Below are 10,883 nucleotides of genomic sequence, written 5' to 3' on the forward strand. Positions count from 1 at the left end.
TCTGCCATATGAATGCAGTCATAAAATTTGGACTGAATACAAGGAAGAGCTCTTTGAAGATACAGAAATGTAGCAGGTATATTAGGAAAGCAGATCAAAATTCAAAGTATCGGTGAACTGTTAGTAAGTTTTTCTCCAGTAGCTCCAGCCAGGACTTAGAAGAAACAGAGGCAAGGGCATTAATGAGGACTGGGGTAGCCCCAGAAGAAGCCCATGACTGGGGATCAAGGAATGAGAAAGAAATCTGCTAGCCTCAACAGCAGCAGCACCCAGAACAGCAGACCCCTAAAACCTCTAGAAGGGGAAAATTCTTCCCTGATTGTAGGAGCTTTGATCTCAAGAGAACAGGTGAGCCCTTCATGCTTTTGCTCTCTTTTTGTCCTATCTCCTCTTGGCCACAGAGTGGGCACAGTCATCAGAATATATGGCAATGATAAGTAAGTAAAGTCTTTAACTTTCTGGCCCAAAGACTGATAAGAGTTATCTCCAAAGAATTGGAAAGTACAAGGGAGACCACTGAGAGGGAAGTACTCAGGAAACTGATCCCATAAATTAGTATATGACCACTGGGACTCACTTTGACCACACATGTGTGGAAATAAAGCTAAACAGCATAGTAAGGACTTTGAGAACTGAACCAAGGTATAGAACACCATCCAGGACAGACCAGCACCCTTGTCCCAGCACTGGCCACTGGGTGATACACACATGAAACAGATCTGAGTAACACTGAGAAGGCTTTGAAGATGAAGGAACACTGACACCACAGCCAACCAAGGATTGGTGGAAACGCACAGGCTGAACCCACGTTAAATGATTGCCTGTAGAAAGAAAAATATCAACACTCTCCTTTGGATTTAAACAATATGCACAGTTTCATAATGTTTAAATGACCAGAATACAACCCAAATTAACTCAGTGTATGAAAAATCAGGAAAATCTTAACTCACATGGAAAAAGAAAATATTGGTTGAGCAAAATTTTCGTTCTGGCTTTTCCGTAAGACCTGACCAAAAAACTTTATTGTAAAACTTAAAATTGAGTGGTGAGATTACTCCCACTTTATTCTTATTTTTAGAATTGCCTTATTTCAATGCCTTTGCCTTTCATAGAAATTTTAGAATTAGTTTTCTGTATTTACTGAAAATCCTGTAGACTGCAAAAAACTAAGATCATGGCATCCAGTCCCATCACTTCATGGCAAATAGATGGGGAAACAATGGAAATAGTGGCAGACTTTATTTTCTTGGGCTCCAAAATCACTGCAGATGGTGACTGCAGCCATTAAATTAAAAGATGCTTGCTTCTTGGAAGAAAAGCTATGACCAAGCTAGACAGCATATTAAAAAGCAGAGACATTACTTTACCAACAAAGGTCCGTCTAGTCAAAGCTATGGTTTTTCCAGTATTCATGTATCAACGTGAGAGTTGGACCATAAAGAAAGCTTAGCCCCGAAGAACTGATGCTTTTGAACTGTGGTATTGGAGAAGACTGTAGAGAGTCTCTTGGACTGAAAGGAGACCAAACCAGTCAATCCTAAAGGAAATCAGTCCTGAATATTCATTGGAAGGACTGATTTTGAAGCTGAAATCCCAACAGTTTGGCCACCTGTTGTGAAGAACTGACTCACTGGAAAAAACTCTAATGCTGGGAAAGATTGAAGGCAGGAGGAGAAGGGGATGACAGGGGATAAGATGGTTGGACGGCATCATCGACTAGATGGACATGAGTTTGAGCAAACTCCATGAGTTGTGATGGACAGGGAAGCCTGGCATGCTGCAGTTCATGGGGTCACAAAGAGTCAGACATGACTGAGCGACTGAACTGAACTTGAGTTAAATCTATAGATCAGGAAGAATTGGCATCTTAGTAATACTGTATCTTTAAATCCCCAAAAGTGAGGTGACTCCATTTATCAAGGTATTCTTTCATCAACATTTTGTAGTTTTCAGCATACTAGTTCTGCATGTGTTTGTTTAGATACATACCTAATATTTTATATTTTGGAACTAATATAAAATGGTATTTTAAAATTTTTTCAGTTTTTAATTGTTCATTGGTGATATAAATATAATTGATTTTGGTGTGTTGACTTTGCATCCTGCATTCTTGCCAAACTGAGTTATTTGTCTTAGGAGATTTATTGTTGATTACATGGGATTTTCTAAGCAGACAATCATCCCATCTATCAAAAAAGAGACTTTTATTTCTCCCTTTCCCATGTGTATGCATTTTGTTGTTGTTGTTCTTGCCTTATTGTTCCAACTAAGAATTCCAGTACAATTTTCTTTCTTTTTTTTTTTAATTTTCTTTTTTTTAATTTTTTTTTTTTTACATTGTGTTCTCACTTTTTTTTTTCATTTATTTTTATTAGTTGGAGGCTAATTACTTTACAATATTGTAGTGGTTTTTGCCATACATTGACATGAATTAGCCATGGATTTACTTGTGTTCCCCATCCCGATCCCCCCTCCCGCCTCCCTCCCATCCCATCCCTCTGGGTCTTCCCAGTGCACCAGCTCTGAGCACTTGTCTCATGCATCCAAACTGGGCTGGTGATCTGTTTCACCCTTGATAGTATACTTTTTTCAATGCTATTCTCTCAGAACAATTACAATTTTCAATTGGAGAAGTGAGATGGACTTTCTGTGTTGTTCCTTATCTTAGGAGGAAAATATTCAGTCTTTCACTCTTCAGTGTGATGTTAACTGTGGGTTGTAGATACCCTTTATCAAACTGAGGAAATTCTGTACCTAGATTACTGAGAGTTTTTATCGTGAGTAGATTGTGAATCTTGGCAAAGGTTGTCTCCGCATCAGTTGATATAATCATGTGACTTTTCTTCTTTAGAGTGTTAAAATAATGGCAGAGACATTGACAGATTTTTATATATTAAACCAGATTTGTGTTGTTGTGATAGGTCACACTTTTTATATATTGCTGGGTTTGATTTGCTGGTACTTTGTTAAAGGTTCTGTGGTTATCTTCCTTGTTCAGTCTTTGGTTATGGTATGAGAGTAATGCTGACTATATAAAATGACTTGGAGGTATTCCTTTTTCTTATGTTATCTGGAAAAAATTGTGCAGAATTGATCCTATTTCTTTTTAAAATGTTTGGTAGAATTTACCAGTGCAACCATTTAAACCTGAAGATTCATTTTCTGGAATTAAATTTTTAAATTTGTTAAAGATTTTTTTAATGGTCCGGGGTATGTTCTATCTTGGTATATCTGTGCATATTTGAAAATAATGTGTATTCCACTATTGTTGGGTGGAGTAGTCTATAAATGATGTTCTGCTTTCTTCTGGTCTCTATGTTTTCTAGTGAGAAATACATAGTAATTAAAATCATTGTTTTTATATGGTGTATCATTTTTCTCTGGATGTTTTCAAGATATTTTCTTTGTGTTTAGTTTCCAGTAGTTTGATTATGCTACATCTACTACATCTTGATACATAGCTACTTCATATTTGTTATATTTGAGATTCATGGTGCTTTGTGTATTCCATCAAATTTAGGAAGTTTTCATCCATTTTTTCAAATATTTTGTCTGTATTATGCTCTTTTCTTTTATTCTTGGCTTCCAACAATATAAATTAGATCTTCTGGTATTATTTCATAGGTCCCTGAAGCTCTGTTCATTAAAAACAAACAATGTTCTTCTGTACTCTTTAGATTGGATAAATTATATTAATCTATTTTCAAGTTCAGTGAATCTTTCCTCTGTCATTTCCATTTCGTTATTGAATCCAGATAACAAGTTTTTTTAAAAAAATAAAGTATGGTATCAAGACAGTATAATATTGGAAAAAGTATAGACACATAGATTAATAGAACAGAATAGATAGTGCAGAAACAGATTCACACAAATATAGTAAATATTACCAGCTCGTATTCAAAGAGACTTAATAAGGAATAGCCTTTTCAATTGGTACAGAGCAATTGGTCTTCCATAAGCAAATAAAAAGAAAGAAAGAAGAAGATCCTAAACCTTATCCTAAATCTTATGCAAAAATTAACTGAAAATGAATCTCAGACCTAAATAGAGATGCAAAATTATAAAACCTTCAGAGAAAAACAAGAGAAAATATCTGACATACATTTCCTGTGGTGAAGGCAAAAAAAATAGGCAAAATTCATGGATATGATACAAAACAATAAGTTAATTTTAAATATCAACAAATCAGACCTAATCAGATCTTAAATTAGACCTGAGTTTATTCTGTGAAAGACACTGTTAAGAGAAAGAATGACTGAGAGAGAGTACTTGCAAACCACATGTTCAACAAGGAGCTTTTAGCTAAAATCACAAAGAAATCTCAAACCTCAACAGTAAGAAAATAACTGAGTCTTTAAAAAGTGAGCAAGAGTTTTGAACACTTCACAAGAGTATATACAGAAGGCAATTAAGCATCTGAAAAGATATACAATACCATTGGCCCTTGTTGCTGCTGCTGCTGTTAAGTCACTTCAGCCATTAGGGAAATGCAAATTAAAGCTTTGATGAGATACTATAGCATAACTATTAGAATGTCCAAAACAACAGTTATGGACAACAGTAAGTGTCGGCAAGCACGCAGAATAACCAGAACTCTCATACATGGCTGGTGAGAATGTAAAACAGTACAATTGCTCTAGAAAGCAGTTTAGCAGTTTATTGCATTATGTGTGTGTGTGCTCAGTCACTTCCGACTCTTTACAACCCCATGGACTATAGCCTGCCAGGCTCCTTTGTCCATGGAATTTTCCAGGCAAGAATACTGGAGTGGGTTGCCATTTCCTATTCCAGGAGATCTTCCAGACCCAAGAAACAAACCCATGCCTCTTGTGTCTCCTGCATTGGTGGATGAATTCTTTACCACTGTGCCACTGGGGAAGTCATTACAAAGTTGAACATACACTTACCATATGATCCCACATTCTTACTTTTAGTTATTTCCCCTGAGTAACAAAAACTTACACACACACACACACACACAACAGTACATGAATGATTGTAACAACTTTATTTATAATAACTAAAATCTGAAATAACCCAAACACCTTGCAGTGGGTGAGAAGATAATGTTACATTCATATGATGGAATACTACCCAGTAATAAAAAGAAATAATGATATGACATCTTGGATGATCTCAAAGGCATTCTGCTAAATGAAAGAAGCCAGTTTTATAAGGTTACATATTGTATGGTTCTATCTTTATGATATTGTCAAAAAGACAAAACTGTAGTGATTGGCAATAAATCAGTGACTAGAGGTTAGGGCGGGGGGGAAGTCTGACTGCAAAGTGAAGTGAAGGTGTTAGTTGCTCAGTAGTGTCCGACTCTTCGTGACCGCTCTTTGTTATTCTTCATGACTGTAGCCCGCCAGGCTTCTTGTCCATGGGATTTTCCATGGCAACTGGAGTGGGTTGTCATTCCCTCCTCCAGAGTATCTTCCCAACCCAGGGATTGAACCCAGGTCTCCTACATTGCAGGCAGATTGTTTACCATCTGAGCCACTAGGGAAGCCCGACAAAAATGAAAGCACAGGGGAATTTTTTGTGGATAATTAAACTGTTCTGTATCCTGAACTGTTCTGTATCAGGTAACCTGATGGTTACCTGAAAGTAGATATATGTTAAAATTCTACTGTATACCTACTGACTGTACATTCTACTGACTATGTTCCCCAAAAAGTTAATTTTACTATATGCTAATTTAAAAATAAAAGCTCTGAAAATACTTGTAAAATGCCTCTAGTCTTGGTACTAAATTTCATGAGAAATTTCTCCCATTCTAATGAATGTTGTGTAATGATTAGTATAGCATGCATGTGTGCTAAGTCGCTTTAGTTGTGTCCAACTCTGTGTGACCCTCTGGACTGTAGTCTGCCAGGATGCTCTGTCCATGGGATTCTCCAGGCAAGAAAACTGGAGTGTGTTGCCATGTCCTCCTCCAAGGGATCTTTCCAACCCAGGGATTGAACCAGTGGTAATGAATAGTAATGAATACCAAATACCCATGTAATCATTTATATATTTGTTTCTTCATTCATTCCCTGAACACTTAATATTTTTCTAGACACTCTGCCATTCACCAGATTTAGCAGAAAGTATCAAAATCAAAAGATCTTAGTTTGAGACATCTAATGCAGGCTAACAGCACAATAACTAAATCCAATTTGTAAAAGCAATCCTACATGAGCCAAAATAATACAGCACAGCGACTCAACTATCCTCAGCTCTGACTTAAATTTAGCATGGATTTTAGAAAGCACGGAGGAATAAATGGATCACAATATGTAAGTATTAGTTCTTTAAACTGAGCTTTTAATAAGCAGGAAAAGTGGCGGAGAGTTTGAGATAATACCCCATGAGTACCTAGAGTACACTATTCTATCTTTTCAGTTAAATCCAGAGCCACTTTTTTTCTGATTCAGCCCATCTATGGGTGGAACTGCCACTCTCTAACTAAAGCTGAGAAGTCTGATAAGTGCTTCAGTCTTAATAGAAAGCCACTCTTCCTTAGTCCAGAGAGGATGGAGGAAGTACAGATGGGAAAAGTAATGAAAAATTTCCATCAAGGACTCATAGAAAGCATAACTTTGAACCATGTAAATTTTTTATTTATCCTACAGAATTTACTATGGCAAATGATTAACCCTAAATCAATATTGAGGGAATTGACCACCAAAAATTATTATTTAGGTTTTAATATAGTTATTTTGCATCTCTTTCATGAGTTAAAAGACAAGACCACTAGCAGTGGACTGAATTATGTACCCCCAAAATTCATATGCTGATGACCTAACCCCCATTGTGATGGTATTTGGAGATGGGCCTTTGGAAGACCCAACCTATTTAGGTTTAGGTGAAGTCATGAGGGTAGGACCTCCATGATAGGATTAGTGCCCTTGTAAGAAGAGAGGAGAGAGCTTGTGCTCCTTCACATTCCCCCCGGCCCCTTTCAATCCCTCCGTGTCTCTCTCCTTTCCTCTGCCTCACAAACCCCAATGTGAGGACTCAGCAAGAAGGAAGCCAGGAAGAGGATTCCCACCAGAACTCAACTGCATTGGCATGTTAATCTTAGACTTTCAGTCTCCAGACTGAGACTCCAGACTTCTGCTGTTTAAGCCACCCAGTCTGTGGTATTGTTTTATGTCAACCTGAGCAAACTAACATACCACTCCTAAGTCATGACAATAGTGAAAATTATTATAATTGCTAAAATACACTGAGTGATTAACACATGACAAATTATCTCACTCAATCCTCACAACATCCCTGTGAATTTGATACTATCATTATCTCCATCTCACAAATAGTTAAACAAACACCTTTTCCAAAGTCATTCAGCTAGTTGTTGTTCAGTCGCTCAGTCATGTCTCTCTGCAACCCCATGGACTATAGTAAGCCAAGTTTCCCTGTCCTCCACTATCTCCTGGAATAATAGTAAGTGGACTACTAAAAATAGCTTCATGGTATGTCTCTGGTTTACCCACTGCACATGGACATAAGAACTATCCAAAATCTTCAATATTGATCTTGCATTAAGGTGCAAATTCTAAATAACTGTCAATAACTGGGCGGGAATGGTGTCTATGGAGACCATATTGACAATCCAAAAACTATTCTTATAAGAACAACCACAAATAATCTTCTATTACCCCCAGGAGATTTCTCTGAGGTAATAAAATGTGTAACTAAAGAGGTTAATGGAATACACTTTCCTTAAATCTTTCCTCTTACTGAATAACTAAACTTTGTCAATGGCCTCCAGCTAAAAACTACCAGGAGGAACACCTCTGTATTTAAACAAGCTGGATTTATTGCTTGTTGTAATAAGTGAGACGTACACCACCAAGAACCATGGGATGTCTCAATAAGAGGATATTAGAAAGAACTTACTGCAGGTATCAGACGTGGGTTAGGTGACCTTGGGGAAGTTTCAGGAAGCAAAGCAATTGTTTTAGGAAAAAGGAGACATTCTAGAACCTATCTGCTAGGGAAGAAGGGGAGTGTAGAGTGAGGCTGGAGTCAAGGGAAGAAGCAGCAGTCACTCAGATTATGCAAGAATGGGGATTGTGTGGGGTTTTGTGGCTGGTATATAGCCCTGGTTTGTTTGTGTATAGACATTACAGAGCGGTCTCCTTTTGTGCCTCCTATCCTTTATTGGTCACAGAGAGGCCTTGCGCAATGCTGGTACTTTGTGAAATAGACAACAAGGTCTTGCTGTGAGTTTACTAAGGTTGGCTTTTAAAAACACCAACACCTAGCCGATAGTATCAGGCCACGTCCTAGGTATCAAAGACTACTTTTCCCTTTCTCAATTTAAACCTTTCCTTCTCTTCTCATAAAATATAGACCTAGGAAAATGAAGTCTCCAGTATGTCAGTTAGGTAATTGGCATTGAGCTGCTTTTCAAAAGGAGCAGCTAAGAAACTAATTAGCCTGTAAGTTTAAGGAAATAGTATTGTCCTTTAACAAAAATGAGTTACATCACTCCCTGAGTCAACAAGCTATATATTAGGTAGCAGTGGGTGTCCTTTCAAAAAAAATTTTTTTTAATTCCTTTTAGCCTTCTTCCTTGTCATTGAGGTTATAAAATCACTTTTTATGTTATCCAAATGCATCAAAATGTTTTCTTAGTGTCCATGGATTCTTTCCAAGGTCACAGAGGCTAAGGAAACATTTTGATTTTAGTAGAGGGGCTTTCCCAGTGGTCAATACAAGTAGTTTGGTCCAATAGAAAGAGTGCAGGTTTTGAAGTTAGATTGTAGTTGTCTAAATACCAGCTCTATCACTTTGCGCACATGACCTTGAGCTTATTGCTTAAACTTTCTGTAAAATAGAAATAATGTTTATATCTGCTATCATAGGTTCAAAATAATTGAGCTAAAAATATAAGAAAGCACCCTGTAATCTTTCAAAGTACTCAATACTAGTTAATATTATTATTACATATACAAATATTATATTATGAATTAAAAGTTCATCAATAATGTCTTAGAAATAAGGTTACTGATATAAAAAATAAGCTGATTGTATTAGATAATCCTTGCAAATTAGGCATAGAAGGTTTGATTTCTAGAAATTCTCTAAACATTAAAGCAAGTTTATAAAAGATGTTTACCTCCAGAAAGTTAAATAGATTCTCCAAGAGTCATCTCATCTACTATCTAGCTGGCTCAAAGCCATTAATGTAAAATAAATGATCCACAGTATCATAGTGATTTATTACTTCACGCTATAAAAGATATTCCAATCCTCAGGACTCTGAGAGCATGTAATTTTAAAGAAGAATAAATAGTGAGACTAACTTGAAATTAAAGGCACAGAAATTGGTGAGATTCTGAGAAGAGGGTTAGACAAATATTTCAATCAATATGCATATATTAACAGAGAGCTGAAAGTAGGAGCCTGTTCCTGGCTTTTAAGGTACAAAACTCTTAAGGAAGGAAAGAAATAACTCAAGAAATAAACAATAGATTTGAAGGAACATGTAATAAGCAATGTCTAAATGGAATTCATTTGTCTGTGTTGAGGAGGCAGAAAGAGATTGTGTGGGAATTGGTGGAGCTTGGAACAAGAGATTCCACTGTGAAGAGACCACAGATCAGAGCCAAGTCAGGATGCAGAGATGGCCCAGCCTCCAGCCAGAAGTCCAGGCTCTTGCTAACACACAGACACACCACATGTTCAGAAACAGAGCCCATAAACCACCCAGTCTCCATTCTTGTGAGTGGTTCTTACCCCAAAGAGCTAGTATCCTCTTCGATGGAGTTCAGGGAGAATGGCACCCTAACAGCAGCTAGACTTGTTCAGTGGCTATTGACCAGCCAGCATGAACAACATCCATCAGAGCTCCAAGGCTCTGCCCAGTCCGTATCGACCTCACATCTATGGAAAATCCTCTTGTCCCAAGAAACCCATACGGCCAGAACAGTATGGGTCTGAGAAATGCAACATCTGGTAAAGTGGTCAAGGTGCAACGGAAAGCACACATATTAGCTGAAAGAGAACATATCCAGCTGAAGATCTCCCACTCCAGGTACACATGTATGTAAAACTAAGGAGAGAAAAAATAGAGCCCTATTCTTCTCCTAGACAGCATCTTAAAAAGCAGAGACGTTACTTTACTGACAAAGGTCCATACAGGCAAAACTACGGATTTTCCAGTAGTCATGTATGGATGTGGGAGTTGGACCATAAAGAGAGCTGAGTGCCAAAGAATTGATGCTTTTGAACTATGGTGTTGGAGAAGACTCTTGAGAGTCCCTTGGACAGTAAGAAGATCAAACCAGTCAATCCTAAAGGAAATCAGTCCTGAATATTCATTGGAAGGACTGATACTGAAGCTGAAATTCCCATACTTTGGTCACCGGATGTGAAGAACTGACTCATTGGAAAAGACCCTGATGCTGGGAAAGACTGAAGGCAAGAGGAAAAAGGGACGACAGAGGATGAGATGGTTGGATGCCATCACCAACTCCATAGAAATGAGTTTGAGCAAGCTCCATGAGTTAGTGATGGACAGGAAAATTTGGCATGCTGCAGTCCATGCAGTTGCAAAGAGTCAGACATGATTGAGTGACTGAACTGATTCTTCTCATCTATCCTTGAACATCCCAGAGTTCCAAGAGAGACATTAGACCAAAGAGATTTCCACAATGTCTCAGTCATTTATAATGCTTACTGAATCCCTCAATAAAGAATAAGTAATAAGGTAAGAAGCCAAGAATTTTATCATTCAAAAAGATAGAGCATAATGGAGTGACCTCTTGATCATCCTTTGTTGATAATTCATTTTTATAGGCAGATACACACATGATTGACTGCCCCATGTTAATTCTACCACTACTCACTGGGAATCATCAGTGTAATGTAGGGAACTGACCCTA

The sequence above is a fragment of the Dama dama genome, chromosome 30 (assembly GCF_033118175.1).
Source record: "Dama dama isolate Ldn47 chromosome 30, ASM3311817v1, whole genome shotgun sequence".
In the NCBI taxonomy this organism is placed as follows: domain Eukaryota; kingdom Metazoa; phylum Chordata; class Mammalia; order Artiodactyla; family Cervidae; genus Dama; species Dama dama.